General features: G+C 40.7%; 1 protein-coding gene across 1 annotated transcript in view; it reads left to right on the plus strand.

Moving 5' to 3' along the window:
• Nucleotides 1–16,948, plus strand: part of LOC145997357 (uncharacterized) — a 137,864-nt gene that overhangs the window by 82,706 nt on the left and 38,210 nt on the right. The window lies entirely within an intron of this gene.

Below are 16,948 nucleotides of genomic sequence, written 5' to 3' on the forward strand. Positions count from 1 at the left end.
GTCGCTGCGAGACTTTGAAGGAGATAGAAGAGAGGAAAAGAAGAGGTGACGAGAGAACAGGATTTCCGAGTCACCGGTGTATCTGCGAACTACGTCGCAGGAAGGAAGAGTTGGGCGAAGCTTTGAAGAAGAGAGTGAAAGAGTGGCTTTCTTTGTTGGCAGACAGAAATTCCGTGTGGTGTTCTGGCTGTGATCGTCCATTGTTACTTAACTTAGAAGGTCATCCTTGTTTCCCTGTGGTTCCTCCCGAAGGTTTCGATTTTCGCAGACGGCTGTTCCCCGACGATCCTGAGGATATTCTGGCTGAACCTTTATCGCCGATACCGAGGACCCCGTCACCTATAGTATCTGATTTTGAGAATATTCTGGCTGAACCTTCATACCCGATGCCAAGGACCCTGTCACCTACAGAACCCGATTTAATTCGTTTTTACCTCGTATGAGAGTGTTTACTCACCACGATTGCTGGACTCGCACCGAGCCTACAACGCCGTCACCTACAGTATCAGACGAGTTTCCTTTGTTCGACATATGAGAGTGTATACTTACCATACACGTCTGATAGCAGGCGGTCCTTTTACCACCGATTATATGTCGGTGAATGCGAGATACAAGACTTACAGAAAGTGGCCAATAGGATTACGTCAGACTGCTGAAGAATTAGTCACTGCAGGTTTTTATTATTCAGGATTCAGTGATAGGGTAATATGTTTCCATTGTGGGTACGGAGCGTGTGATTGGACATCCGAAGATTGCCCGATTCTAGAACATTACCAGGCAATACCAGCCTGTAGTTACATACAGAGTGTTGCAGCGTTACACAGTGATTCGAAAAGTTGCAAATATTGCGACAGTGTGGAAACTACTGAAAAAACATCCGATAAAAAGAGTGTGGATTCTGTGCTACTCTGTAAAATATGTTTTGAAAACTCTCGCAGTGTGGTAATTCTTCCGTGTCGACATTTTGTAGCCTGTGGTCTCTGTGCCTCTCAATTGGACAAGTGTGCGGTATGTCGGGGCAGTATTGATGATACATTGACAGTGTTCACCTGTTGAACAAAATGGATGCCTGTTTTTTGGACATTCAAGGTTTTCGAGGAGTCGAAGGAGAATTTGTGTGTAAAGAAGTAGGAATTTTAAAATTTCCTTTCGACAGTGCATTTGACTGTTTAGTGAAACCTCCATATGGTTTACACTTGTTGAGTGAAAAGTATCGCCGAGTGAATTACTGGCTCCGTACCAACAAACATGGTCTCGATTGGAATGATGGATGGCTACCGTACGAGAAATTAGAAGATCTTCTGTATTTAGTGCTTATGAATCAGCAAGTTTATGTTAAAGGTACGGAGAAAATGGAATGGGTGAAAACATTAGTGGGGAAAAAAGGTGAGGGTAAGATGACTGTATGCAATATCGAAGAACTTGAATGTCCAAAGTTAAGCAGTGTCAAAAACAGTTCAGAAAGTTTAAAATGTAAAGAACATGGTAAAGGTGAAAAAACCTGTGCAGTTGAAAATGTCTGGAAAATGTACACTTTTTATTGTAATAAATAAAAGAAATGTTCAAAATATACAAATGTTTTATTTATAATTGATAGTATGGATATAGAATAACACAAATATTTTATTTACAATTGATGATATGGAAGGTTTACAATACCTGAAGGGTTATATTACAATACATAAAATAAAAAAGACTGATTTACAATACATAAAATAACAAAGACTGATTTACAATACATAAAAATAACAATGGAATACAATATGGAATAGATTTACAATGGATACTTTACAGCATCAGATACATAACATAACTTATTTACAATATCAATGTGTGTCCAAGATTGTTCTCAAGATATATTTCAATCATCAGTTCGTTGTACCAAAGTACATAAAAATAGTTCAATACATCGGGTACTTCTTTTTTTTCTGAAACCATATTCTTTTTTATACAATATACAAAAGCCTCCATTTCGGGTTGTAATTTATGATAACGTTCGTTCATTAATTTTTGCAGAGGTCTAAAAAGATTACACATAAATAAATGTAGTTCAGAGGCTGTGAAAATGAAAGCATCCGGTGAATGATGTTGATACATCGAGATGCAACGTTTCCCGAAAAAATTTACACCACTAACGGTGATATTTCCAGTAACCAAATAATTGAATCGTCGACCAGTGTCGACGTAATTCAGTAAGTCAGATTTTAAAGCACACAGTTCTCTAATCTGTTTAGAATCGATGCGTACGGGTGATCTCCCCTGTTGCGAAAACTCCCACACCAAATTGAAAGGGGATTCCTTTTCGAATCCTATGGCTACGTACTTGTTTTTTTCCTTGTTCAGAAAATATGTGTTTGCAAGATAGAGATCTAAACATGCATCTACGTCATGTAGTTTAGGACACTCGATTTTGTCTGTGGAAAAACCAATTTCCCTACGTCTCTTTATGAAATCACAGTCCGTAGTCACATCCATTCCTTCGTCAGCCGCCTCGTTCTTGATAGTAACGGTTTCTAATTTAATAGGTTGCAGACGTTTGCGAGGTTTACGTTTGGAAACATCATCTTTATGGGTCATGCGTGTCACAAGTTTGTCGTGTTTCTCCATTATAGAAGCCGCAGTAGGTTCCATGGTGTGTTCACTAGAACTGTCTCGATGGCACTGAGAGAAAGATACGGCAGCACACATTTTAAATAGATTTCTTCATGACGCGAGCCTGCATGGTGTGGATAGAACAACACGTTTGTTCCCCTCTGGAACACTTGGAATGTGGTAAACATTTGAAGATCTGACGAAAACGGTGCAGGATATATCCATCTTTACTGATACCTGGTGGAAATGTGTGGATGAAATCCTTGGTTGTAACGTGACGTGCTTTGTAATAAGCATACACGCAACAGTAATGACCGCATGTTGTGGCCAATATCCCCTGTAAGGGAATGTTGTTGTAAGTCCATACCGAGGAATGACTGTTCAGGAAATTTACGAATTCTTGATAGAAAGGATGAAATCCGTATGAATCGAAATACTCGGCCACATTGTTTTTGTCGAAATAGAAGGCCACCCAGTGTGTACCCCGGGAGTCGGACTTGTCAGTGTTTGCGATGATCAAGGCCGGGGTAGGAAACGTCCGAGGTAAAAGATCTCTCGGGTAAACACCGTAAAAAATGTTTCTGGTGGAACAGTTACGAGATAGAATCTGTCTGATCTGCGACGTGTTCATGCTGCTTATGTTTTCAATAATGTATAATAATGCGTCTGTCTTTGGTCATTTCTATGCTTCCAGGGCTGTTGTCAAGTAGTTCGGGAAACGATTGTATCTTCACAGGTTTCGAAGTTGTCACTTTCGAAGAAACACTACTATGCTTAATAGTACGGGTTATCACTTTGGTGGGTTTTTCCATCACAAGCAGTATAATGTTTACATAAGAGCTGTTTCGATAACACTGTGAGTCAGAAACACAGGCAGACATATTTATGGAAAATTCTGTCTCACTGATGGAGGATGACACTTCTATCTTTAGGTATATCCACTGCAGATTCAAATTCAGCATACAAAAGGCATGTTATATTTTCCGACAGCGGGGGAGAAAATTGCATCTCGGCTCCGATGATGCCTTGTTCCTGGAGACTGGTGTGCGTGTCGTTTCCTGAAGAGTCAGGCGTTATGTCGTAAATCAGAAAAAAGAATCCGTTCTCGAACATTTTCCGTGTGATCTGGTGTCCGTAATTGGCGTGGTGAATGCCTGTACCGGAAAATAGAGTTTGATAGGCACGTGTTATCAATCCGCTGTTTCCTCCTGTGGTGATCCGTAAAGGTTCGGAAGGTACGAGTTCTCCATTTTTCACAAGATGGAAAGAAGATAGGTTAAAACTTCTAAAGTCGAACGGATTTTTCTTACTGTCTCCGAGAAAGCTGGCGGTGGATACCATAGCAAAAAGAACAACATTCGGAAAAGGACCTTGAAAAGCATTATCGATCGAAATCTGCTGCGTTCCGGCGACGTAAGAATAAGCTTTGATCACGCTTCTGGTGAACGGATAATGAGCAGGAGCGTAAGTGAGTGCTCTGTCTATGGCCAAACTGGTGGTGGGAGTAGGAATGATGTGATTTATTTCGAGAACAGCCTTTAAAATTTTTATTCTGACTGTAGGTGATGTCTGGTCTCCCCAGATGTAAAAAGCGTCACGTGATCTAGCTAGATCTATGCGTACTTCAACACCGTTGATCAGGTATTTAGACTGGTGGAAGAAATCTATGTGAAGTTTTCCCATAAGGTCGACCACGGCTGTCACTTCCGTAGGATTGCCTGTCGTCGGAACATACTGGAAAATTTTTTTCCTTGTGGTGAAACCTGTGTTGTCGGCAGTGATTTCATCTTGATGTTCAGGTGTGTCCAAATACCATAGGGCATTCGTGAGATGCGTGTTTGCGGCATCGCTTCCGTAATTGATAGCTGCTTCGAAGATCGCTTTATATGCGTAATTGTTATCGGCGGTTGTTACAGCAATGCCGTTGAGAGTCACTGTACATTGGGAAAAGAGTGAATGGAGAAGATAATTCACGACCCCGCAGTTTTTTGTGAGGGCATTTTCGGTTTCGGAAGCACTCATGGGACTTCCATCCTGTTTAACCATTTGCGTTTGCAGACGGAGATAGGCAGATGAAAGATCGAGAAAATCAGTTCCTGCCCCCGGTATGACAAACTGAATTATATTTTGATTATCGATGGAAGCGATAGGTTTGTAGGTGGCTGTGTACGTTTTTTCCACATTTTGCTGAATAGGTTTTTTCCGGAAGAGGTCGAACTGCGAGATCATGCACATGTTATCCTCCATCATTATCCAAAAATATCTTTCCCTGAGACCTTCTGTTTGATTTTTCTTTTACGTGTTGTGGATGTTTTCCTTCGTTTTTGGATGCTCGTTTTTTACGGATCGTAGATGTTCTAATACGGGTGGCTGAACGTTTTAACATCAACTGAGCAATTCTTGTTGCAGGTTTCGTTCTTATACCAGAACCTACCAGAGAGTCGATTTTCCGTTGTGCTATATGCGTAATAATTTTTATCGGCGGCTGTTAGAGCAATGCCGTTGAGAGTCGCTGTATATTGGGAAAAAAGTGAATGGAGAAGATAATTCACGACCCCGCAGTTTTTTGTGAGGGTCTTTTCGGTTTCGGAAGCACTCATGGGACTTCCATCCTGTTTAACCATTTGCGTTTGCAGACGGAGATAGGCAGATGGAAGATCGAGAAAATCGGTTTCTGCTCCCGGTATGACAAACTGCGAGATCATGCACATGTTATCCTCCATCATTATCCAAAAATATCTTTCCCTGAGACCTTCTGTTTGATTTTTCTTCTACGTGTTCTCCTAGATTTTGCGGATGTTTTCCTTCGTTTTTTGGATGCTCGTTTTTTACGGATCGTAGATGTTCTAATACGGGTGGCTGAACGTTTTAACATCAACTGAGCAATTCTTGTTGCAGGTTTCGTACTTAAACCGGAACCTACCAGAGAGTCGATTTTCCGTTGTGCTTTACTTTGAAGATTTTGACCTGCTTCACGTACCCGTTGACGAATAATAGTTTTCGGAGTTTGCTGGCTTGTTGCAATGTCGGTGATAATGTTAGCGCCTGTTTTTAAAGCTTCTCTTCCGATCGTCTTTGCACCGCTCCAGAGTAGAGGTTTCACCATTCTAAACAGTCCTGCGAAAAGTGACCCCAATCCTCTGCCTTTTTGATTTCTAGTTGAACGGTAGATGGGGCCAATTCCTCCACGGATTTGGTTACTGTAATATTCGGTCTGCGAATTCATGATGATTCATTCGCTTTTCGACAAAGACTGAGACAAATAGCTGTCTACTGTTTTTTAAAAGGACTTTGCTTTTCTACGAAAATGTAAAACAGCGATTGTGGGTACGGAGCCAGTTCTCAAAGGTAAGAAATTTCCTTTTCTATCGTACAACGCAATTTCTATTGTTTCGAAAGAGGCTTTATCCAGAGGAACGTAATGAATCGGGTCGAATGATTGATGGGCTACGGGTACTGTGCAAGACGTATTTGTGTCCGAACACTGTTTTCGGGTAAGACGCAAGAGAAGTACCATTTCTCCCCCGACCAATTGTTGTTTCACCAGATCGGAGTAAATAAATATATATGGGTTTTTATCCACAACGCTATTGGACTGTGCGTGCGTAGAATAAATAGATTTCAATATGTCATATCGAAATTTAGCATAGTCATCAGTTTCGTCTATGGGTGTAACGGTATTTGTTGGAGCATCGTCAGGTTCAGGCTTCGGAACCCCTATCACGGATAGATGTTTGTACACGGCCTGTTTGAAGAAAAACCTGAGATGAGTAGGAACAGCTACATTAGCAGGGTCTGTTTTCAGGAAATAAATCAGATCCTCTATCGTATATGTTGTTGCAGGAAAATAAAATGGTTGTTCGTTAATATAGAGTGTGTTATCCGCACAAACAGTAGATCCAAATGTTCCCCATTGCGGTTCCGTCAAAAAATGCCAGAATTTCTCGAGAACGGATCTCCTTATTTCCAGGTCGTCGGGGAGAGATTCGATGATGGTAGAGATCAGGTCCTCAGCACTTGCATATGTCCGAACAGGAAGAGTTAACATTCCAGAATCAGTTTCCAAAACATTGTCGTATAGAGTTGAATAATGTAGTTCTGCCAATCCGACTTCCCACAATTCTGGAGACAGATCGATCCGTTTAGCAAGTTTTACGGTGAAATGAGTGAGTGTGTTGTCTGGAAAATATTCCTCCGATGCAGATGATAGGAGGTAAACGTAGAAATTATCATCCATTCTCGCCGAACACAGAGGACTCACTGGATCGCTGTAACGTTATATTTTGATATAAATATGTTTTGAAAATTATTTTCCCGATAACTGTTTTACGGAAGATACCTTGATCCATGAATCGAAACTAGGCGGATATCCGAGCCAACGAACCAGGTATTCCAAATTTTTTCCTTTTCCCCGGGTGTTCAAAATCTTATCAATTTTATACTCTTCGTCAGGATCCGAATAAACTTTCTGCAGTTCGTGTTTGTAAAATGTACCTTTTACTGGTTCTTCATTTAAGTCGTCTAATATGTATACAGGTACAGGTGTTCGCTGAACAAGGGAATGGATTTTGAAAAGTTCTCGTGACCACGTTTGTTCGTATCCTTTCTCAAAATGTCCTTTGACGACAGAAATTCGTACAATATCACCTACATTAAGATCTGAAGACGGTTGCGAGACATGTTTGTCAGGTTTGTTAAGACGTTTCCACACAATGTAAACATTTGTCTCGTTGACATCTCGAGGGGCCATTCCTATGGAACTATGGATTGCCGTATTGTAAAACCTTCGAGAAGTTGCGGTAAAATATCTACATAACGTCTTGTCTGTTTTGAGGTGAAATATTTCCACATCCGTTCTTTTAATGTTCTGTTGAAACGTTCCACTACACTCGCTTTCACAGGATAATTTGTTGCTGTCGAAAATTGTACATGTTCATTTTTTAAAAATTTCTGGAATGTAGAATTTGTAAATTCCGTTCCTTGGTCGGTCTGTAGTGTAACAGGTTTCCGTCTGTTATCTTCGAAAATAGTTTTGAAAGCTTCGGTTACCGAATTGCTTGTTTTATTTTTTAGCGGTAATGCAAAGGCATATTTTGAAAATACGTCGATCACTGTCAGAAGATATTTGTATCCGTCGTTATGTTTTTGTATCGAGGTCATGTCGTTGAGATCAGCTTCCCAAAGCATGTCTATGTTCCATACATTGTAATGATTTCGAGGAAACCTTTTTCTCGCAGGTTTGTGGAGAGTGTAGGTTTCCTGATGCATCAGCCATTTTTTCACCGTATCGCGGGATATATTTTTATCCCGTACCGCTTTCCACAGACGATCTACAGATGAGAATGAAGCATGGTGTCGAGGATCGTAATATATTTTGGTGAGAATTTTATTGTGTTTCAACTTAGAGACTCCCATGACCGATCTCTCTGTCTACGGCTTTTTCTCAGAGGAACCAGTTTGTAAGCGTCAGGTGTTCTCAGAAAAGGTGTAGTTTTCCTGGAAACACGGACTGTCACTTTCTTCTTCTTCTTCTTCTGTCGATGAGACGGTCCAGGGCTTTCCGTTGGCGACGATGAGAAGTTCAACGTTTTCGGATCCGGAAGTGTTTTTTCCTGACGTTCGTCTATCAAATGTTGTGCCGTAGATTGGTACTCATCTATGATATTCTGTAACTGATGACGTGTATTACGGGGTAATGTCTCTGCCAGGTTCTGAGGAAAATACGTCGATTCTGGTGAAATAGTAGAAGAACCGTCGTTATCTTGAACAATAGGAATCTGTAATGGTTCTTTGGATTTTCGACTCAGCCATAAATACTCGTCCAGTTCCTTTCTGTAAAGACGCCATTTTTGATCGTCTGATATATTTTTCATTTTTAGAATATCATTCATCTTCTTATCTAGAACGGATAATTTTTGAGTTACAGACAATTCGGAACCACGAATACGTGCTAACTGTTCCGGTGAAAGGACGATCATCTTTTTGTAAGAAGATGTCATTTCTCAATGAGGAATGAGAGTACCGAGAAGACCCGATAACAAGGAGCCTAGAAGTAAAGGTAGAAATCCTCCTTTCTGAACAAGAAGCTTTCTGCGTTTCTCGATGTTCACTTTCGGTTTCACTAGATTGCGTATGACCGACTTGTAAGGTGTCAGACGACGTTTTGCGGACGGTTTAATTTTCACGTTTCCTTTTAAAACGTTCAGGCAGCATTCGCTGATGAAACGTATCGTTTTTTTCGGAGCACTTTTCAATAATGATTTACGGATTTTGGGCGGTGAATTTTTCAACACGTGCAAGAAAGGTGAATGTTTCTTGAAAGAAGTGGAATGTCTATTCCTGTTAGAACGTGAGTTGGTACGTGTCTTCCTCGTTTTCCTCATCTCGATGTTTTAAACATTCCTGAGGAAGATATACAGTTGAGTAATTCTGGTTGAAAACGTCTGTCTGATAACGTAAAGGATGCGGTGTTGACTGTGAGAGATCGATATACAAATAACTGAAAGGTTGAGTGGTAGCATCTATATATACTTTTTCGAGTTCCTTCATGCGGTGAGGATGAAGTTGTCTTGCAAAAACAGTGAATTGGTTCATATCTCGAGGATTTTTAAAAATAACAAAGTGCTTCACGTTCAACGAAATATCTCTGCAATTTTTTCCTTGGTGAAAAAGATTCTGTGTTATGAACACCACCGAAATGTTTTTGTGATGGCTACCTTTTGTGAAAAGGTCGGCGACTTTTTCCCCTTGTGCAACCATCATAAGATCATCCAGGATTATAAGTGTAGGAGTTTTTCCGTTCCACGACTGCCAATCGACGATACCTTTATGATATTGCACATCTCGAAGACTTTGTGGAATACTGTTCTCCTGATCGTAACACCATATGATTTTCTTGACGGATCCTTCTACAAGATGAACGATGGAATCGACCATATTTGTCACAAAAGTAGTTTTTCCGCTGCCTGATGCTCCGCAAACCATCATGGTGAAAGGATGAGAAAGTTTAGGAATCATGCTGAAGAAACGTCTTACAGATTCTGAAGAAAAATGAAGGTCTGGCAGTCTGCGAACACGTTTTATATCAGCCCCCGAAGGGTTCGAACTCTGGACCGTTACAGACATATTTTAGTCTGCACAATATCCGAAAGGAAACGATAAATGTTCATGGTCGAATTGTCGTTTCAACAATACTGGCTGAAACAGCTTTTTTTCATTTGTACTGATGACTTGGAACTGTTTTGTTCTTCTGATTCGGAAAATATTTTCGACCATAACTTCAGGTTTCTCATTGTTTATCATGTCGCACATGGTATCGAAATTAATCAATTCTGATGTGGAGGTATTCAATGTAATCCCTTTCACTTTACAAATATACTGTGCTTCGGAGAACGGTTTTGTTATTTTCATGCTGTAACTTTTCGGTCCCGTTGAAACAAACTGTTCACAAACCGCATCGGTGCCGAAATCTGCCAATTCATCGGTGAGTTCTCCTAGTGCGTCACCTGTCTGGGGATGGTATTCCATTTCAGGACTATCTATGTAAATTACTGAATCTGTATCACAATAACATACCCTGTCACCCAATTTTTCTAGAAGTTCATAAAGTTTCAGACGAGCATGACATGTTGTGAAGGCAGCGATAGGAACGTTTACTTTCCTGTTCTGACTGACTGCCTCTTCAACATATTTCCAGTTCACTAAAACGGTGTCCTGATTGATGAATACGACTCCTCCGATTATGATATTTGGGTCAGTCATTTTATCGAGGAAATCCTTCGATTCCTTGATGATGCTTGTCTGGGAAAGATTGTCCCGTTGGCAGAACTTGCCCCATAAAGAATTAAGGCAGAGTTTAGCCAGAGTACGTTTCCCGGGATTGACTTCGATACTGTTTTCTTCCAACAGAATACCCTCCTTATCGAAATATTCCTGTATGTATTTCTGCTTATCCTCGTCGTTCTGACACCATGAAGGCCACCCGCTCGCTTCCTGTTTTATTTTCAAGAAGGTGTTGACATAACCAGAAAAAAGTCCTCCAGTCTTTGTGACAGGGTCGTACATCGATGTTTCATACTTCCACACTTCCGACACTGACAGTACTTTGTAGCCTAAACTACAAGCCTTACGCACCTCGGCGATGACCCAAGTCCCCGAAAGTGCGCGTTGTTCATCGGAATGGCTGCATGTACCTTCACATTTTAATCTGATAGCACATTCGTTACACAAGACAAACATCAGTTTTCCATGCATTTTTGTAGGTAAAACAGGATGCAAAAGGGTTTTCGGTGGCAGAATAGTACATTTGATGAGTCCCTCCATGTTCAAAACCTCATTTACCGGAGGAATAGAATTTCCTAGAAATATTGTAGGATGTCCGACAGGATAGGAACAGTATTTGTTCACATAAGGGTACAAACTTGTAAAATCGTTGTACTGCAATTTCTCGTTTTCCTTGATCTTGTAATAAGTCCTGACTGTTTCAACTCTTCCTCCATATAAGGCGTCACGTGGATTCAAAGGAATGCAGCAAACAATAGGATGTGTCGATAGATGTCTATTCAGATCAGGATCTGCTTTCAATATTTTGTTGAAATTGCATTCCCACATAGTGACGACATGGTATCCTTCAGAACGTAAAGCCGCAAGTTTACGACATGTTGTCTCGTATCTGAAGGCTGCTGTGTTCAACATGTCACTGTGTTTCTGACTGTTACTATCCTGATCGGTTTCATCGTCATCTTTCGGATACATATCCCTGTTAACGGATATGCAACGCTGACAACCATGCCAGTAACAGCCCAGGGCCTCATACACTGTTTTCGTCTCCTCGTGATAACCGTCCACTCTGTAACGTCCTCCTATGACATATTTTTCACGAGTACGTCCGCCGTGAAGAAGTATTACATCATTCTGTTCTTCAACGTAGGTTAGCCATTTCAATGCAAACTTCGACATCTGATCTGCATGATGGTAACCTCCTTTAGGAATTATTCCTATAGTGTTAGCAGGCATAAATTTCTGTCTGTAAATTAGTGAACAGGCAGATGCTATTGTGAGGCAATCCTTGAAAATGTCTATTTTGCATATGTCTAGGAAATTCTGTCTCAGCTTCAGACATCCTTGTCTCAACAGGGTAACATCCTTGATGCAGTATTGGAGAAGTTGGTTTCTGTTGTTGAAAGGTATGTTTCGCATGCATTCGACGTCATACCAAGACATGAAACGGTGTTGATCTTCAACTGTTTTCATGTATTCATAACCGTATGCAGAAGGAGGAGGCATCGGTCCAATGTAATTTCTGTTCTTGTAGGTGTTCCACAAATGCGGATAATATCCCTTCTGAACAGGCAAACCGAAAAGTTTCGAAAAACCTGCAAGATTTGTCTGAACGTAGTTGAGGCTGTCCACAAAATGAAGATTTTGGTATGTCATGCTGATGATTTTGGTACCATCTAAGATGACACGAGGTTTCATTTCTCTCTCCAACATTCTCCGTAATAAAAATGTACAATCGTAACCTCGTGCATTATGTGCACAGATGATTATGTCGGAAAACTTATGCTGCAATTCCAAATAGGACAGGAATGTGTCTACAGGGTCATCCCAGAATATAAACTCTCTTGTTCCACAAACAGAACACGGAACTGTTAAATCCTCTTTTTTGTAACATGCGTGACAGGCCGTCTGCACCACAATAAGATTCGGAACGTGAAGAAAAGTTTTTTCTTTCTCAAAATAAGGAATGTCAGTGTAGCATTCAAAGTCGTAAAACACAAATAGAAATTTTGAGTTCTGTTTAGGTTTCGGTATAGACATGTAACAGAAATGATTTACAGGTTTCACACAATTACATACCGTACAATATTTCATGTTGCATCTATGTACTTTCTCATATCTATTGTTCGTGAGAATAATTCTGAAACATCGGGGACACTGTTGGATTTCGCTGCAGACAGTACCGTTTCGGAACGGTGTAGAAACATGATTTGTGAAGCAGTTCTCATTTTTGAAAATTCTGTTACATGTTTGACATATTCTACAAACACCCTGTTCAGGCACACACGGTGGAGTTGAACGGCACATAGAACATAACTGTTTACACAGATGCTTATGAGCTTTCTGAAATATGAGTTCGTTACACCCGTGACATTCTTGTTTTGCCGCAAATGCTCCAACACGGTTCACTATCACATCATAATGCTGTCTCAGGTTATCGTAGAGAAGATATATAAATTTGGAAGCGTTTTCAACCTGTCCTTCAAACAAAACATCTTTAACGTCACGAAGATTGTTGTATACAATAATTTAATATACTGGGAAAACTTGCTGAAATTTTCTCAGTTCGGGAATTCCACTTCCGACACACGTATTGTCTGTCAGATCTACATCTGCTTTTCGCATAATTTCGAAAACAGGTTTGAGAAGATTTCTGTTTCTTCTGTATTGAGTATAGGAAGGATCGTTATCAGCATAGGCTTTCCCAATGACCAGCGCTTCAGCTAAACAGAGTGGTTTTTTTCTATTTGGCACACCGACGATACTTCTTTTTCGAGTGCTTAACATGTAATTAGGTAAACAATATGTTCGATTACCCCCACCTCCAACAGGTATACTGACATGGTCTGCTCGTAAAATTAAGCGATCTGTAGCAGTGAAGGTTTTCGCACTTTGTAGTATTTTGTACATAATGTTCCACACCATATCACTATGCAACTGATCACATCTATGCCACCCGATGTAAATATCTTTCACAGTTGGGTCAGATATGTTAGACAAAGTTAAACCTATTTTGTCTTCATCCTTGGTGTCTTTTTTAACGTAGATGAGAAGATTTTCAACACCTTCGCGAATCCAAGTGTGAGGATCGACATTTTCTGGTGGCTGTGAGAAACTGAATTCAACACGTCGTCCCTTGGAACGGAATTTAGGATATTCACGTTCTTGAATGTTATGTAATGTTATATTCCCTATCTGTTCACGAGACACTGAAGCACGTTTCCTTTTCTTACCTTTCCCATTTGATGGCTGTTCTGCTGGTGGGTCCGGTCTCCACGACGGTCCTGGCAAAGGCTCCGGGTGTGATCTGGATGCAGCGTTTGTAGAAGTTCCTGTGTCGGATGCCTGCGTCTCCTTGGTGCCTCGGGATACAGGATCAGGTGTCGATGGGGGGCCTGGGGACTCTTCGGGAATACCTGTCCATCCTCCTCCTGCTGGTGGGTCCGGTCTCCATGACGGTCCTGGCAAAGGCTCCGGGTGTGATCTGGATGCAGTGTTTGTAGAAGTTCCTGTGTCGGATGCCTGCGTCTCCTTGGTGACTCGGGATACAGGATCAGGTGTCGATGGGGGGCCTGGGGACTCTTCGGGAATACCTGTCCATCCTCCTCCTGAAAGATCGGGTGCGGATGTTGTCACTGTCCGTAGTAAGTGGTCATACTCCTCGACCAATGAGATACTTTCTCCCGCGATGATTTTGTGCGCAATGATCGCCAACACTTCCCGTAATTGTGCAGATGTTGTGTAATATCCGTCACGATATAGCACTAACAGATCGTCAGCGGATAACTGTACGTCCATGATCGTACAATGATTATTTCACGAAGACTGTCTTGTGGAGAGAACGCCGTTCTTTATATATGCAAGCATGACGCAACAGTTATCTCTGATCCTAACGGTTCTACTGACCCTATGTAATTATCCCGGAAATGGTTAACAGGCTTCACCACATGTTTTCCTCTTTGATATCACTATGTAACGGTTTTTATGTTTATCTGAAAACGCGGGATACACGATGTAGATAAATGCTTAACGAAGGAACGTCTGAAATGTTTATCTATCGACAAAGGAAGAAGGACGTAGATAAGGAAATAGCTCGGCTCCTAATTGAACTAGACCGGAAGTGATGACATATTCTCTTCACCACATGTTTTCCTCGTAGATATCGCTATGTAACGGTTTTCGTGTTTATCTGTAAACACAGGACACAGGATGTAGATAAATTCTTAACGAAGGAACGTCTGAAATGTTTATCTATCGGCAAAGGAAGAAGGACGTAGATAAGAAAATAGCACGGCTCCTAATTGAGCTAGACCGGAAGTGATGACAAATTCGTAATCTGCACGTCGAGACCTTTCAGTAGAGTGGTCGGAAGGGGGTCAACGATTGAAAATAAAGAAAGTAGGAAACGGCCGGTCCTAGAACAATGAAACCTGGTTCACCGGAAAGAGGACTTCACTCCGAGTCCAACAAGCTATCAATCATCCTCCTAGGTCAATTAGGAGTCGAGATATAGCGATTTTAAGTTTGAAGGTCATTTCAAGGTCAAGTTGTCCAATCGATAGATCTCGAGGCGTAGAATCCGAATATGGTGTCATTTCCGGTCTAGCACTTCCGGTTACCGAGATATCCGGGTTTGAAGTTTCAAGGTCATTTCAACGTCAAGGTCAAGGTCAAGGTCAAGGTCACGGCCAAGGTCAAGGTCAAGGTCACGGCCAAGGTCAAGGTCAAGGTCAAGGTCATCTCAAGGTCAAGGTCATCTCAAGGTCAAGGTCAAGGTCATCTCAAGGTCAAGGTCAAGGTCAAGGTCATCTCAAGTTCAAGGTCAAGTTCAAGGTCATCTCAAGGTCAAGGTCATCTCAAGGTCAAGGTCAAGGTCATCTCAAGGTCAAGGTCAAGGTCAAGGTCAAGATGTATATGTATATGTAATATATATCTACTCTGACATATGTGTGTGTGTGTGTGTGATATATATATATATATATATATATACTGTTATTAGCGGTCCTTAACTTACGGTTACAAAGGTATACGGTTTTACACTTTAACCATGTGTGTTAGCGGGCTCTGTGACATACTGCGAATGGTTTGTCATTCTCGTTAGCAGAATATGATACCGCTATCCACCCACTTCCGTACAGAGATATCAACATCCACCCATTTCCTTACAGAGATATCAACATCCACCCATTTCCTTTTGATATTGCGAATGGAAAATGAAACTTGTCGAATACACTGACAGTGTTTGTTCTGACATCTTATAGAAGCCATCAAGAATATGGAGAGAGAGAACTTTGTAAGTATTCCAAGTAAATAATTAACATAATCATTTTTATATATATTCAATATATGTTTATTATACACATTACATATATAGAAATAACAAAAATTGAATAAGATGATTAGTGTGTTAGCATTGTTAGTTTTTAGTTATCCAATTTTCGTTTTTTCAAAATCTCTAGCATCCTCTTCTCCATTTCACCTTCTGTACCCCCCATTTTATCTATACCACTCTGCTTCCGCACACCTTTGAAAACTTCCATCAGTTCAAAACACACTTTCATGCTGAAGTGGGATGGTACATAGGTAGCTTTTCTTATATTTTCAATAAATCCCTCGAACACCGGACTTGTTTGTTTCTTGTCGAATATGTACGTGAACAGCTTGACGAGGTTGTCGAGCCTAACCTCCATATCCTTACACACCTCTTCCAGATTTTCCAACAACTCTCCAGCTAAACCATTCTCCTCGCAAAAATCTACAAAGCACGCAATCTGCTTCTCAGCCTGCTTCGCATGGGTCTTGCTCCATAGATTCCTTCTCTCACCTCCACGTTCAGCTTCATTTTTCACATTCACGTGTAGGAGGTCAAATTCGAACGGTAGGGATGCCATCTGGAAATTAGAAACAAAAAGTAAGACATATGTTTTTGTTTTCAGGAAAAGTTTTTCACCATGGGCAACATGATGAAAACACAGTTCATATTAATGCAGATATTTGGTGTGATGACGGGTACGGAAGAGACGTTTCTCAGAAAGATAAGGAATATATCGGCGAAATATGACAGGATAAATCAGCAAAACAAAAATTTCTTCAAGCAAAAAATAGACGCCATGAGGGGACAGTTGGACCAGATGGAAGAGGAGCTGGACCGGAGATTCGGTACTCATGATATGCAGAACGAGATTCTGGACGAGTGCCGTACCCACCAAACAGGGTAAATACCATATTTTATAATACAATATTTTTGACACGTCTATTATATCGGAATACATTTTTTCTGGAATTCTCAAATTATAATTTCTTATACACCCATATTTACAATTTTTCGATTAAAGTATTTGATAATTCCCGATTCACACATAGAAACATACTTTCCTATACTTACAAACGTTCTTCCAAATTTAAACATTTTAATCATTACTACTTCGTTCTATATATTTATATGCATTTTCTCACAAAATATTTCTATCTATTTACAGGTTCGATACTCTCCGAAAAAGACATGTAAGACGTTACCAGCATCTAGCATCAGGGAAAAGTTTAAGACGAAAACAAACTTCTTCATCTTCCACAACAG

The sequence above is a fragment of the Lepisma saccharinum genome, chromosome 1 (genome assembly GCF_977018435.1).
Source record: "Lepisma saccharinum chromosome 1, izLepSacc3.1, whole genome shotgun sequence".
In the NCBI taxonomy this organism is placed as follows: Eukaryota; Metazoa; Arthropoda; class Insecta; order Zygentoma; family Lepismatidae; genus Lepisma; species Lepisma saccharinum.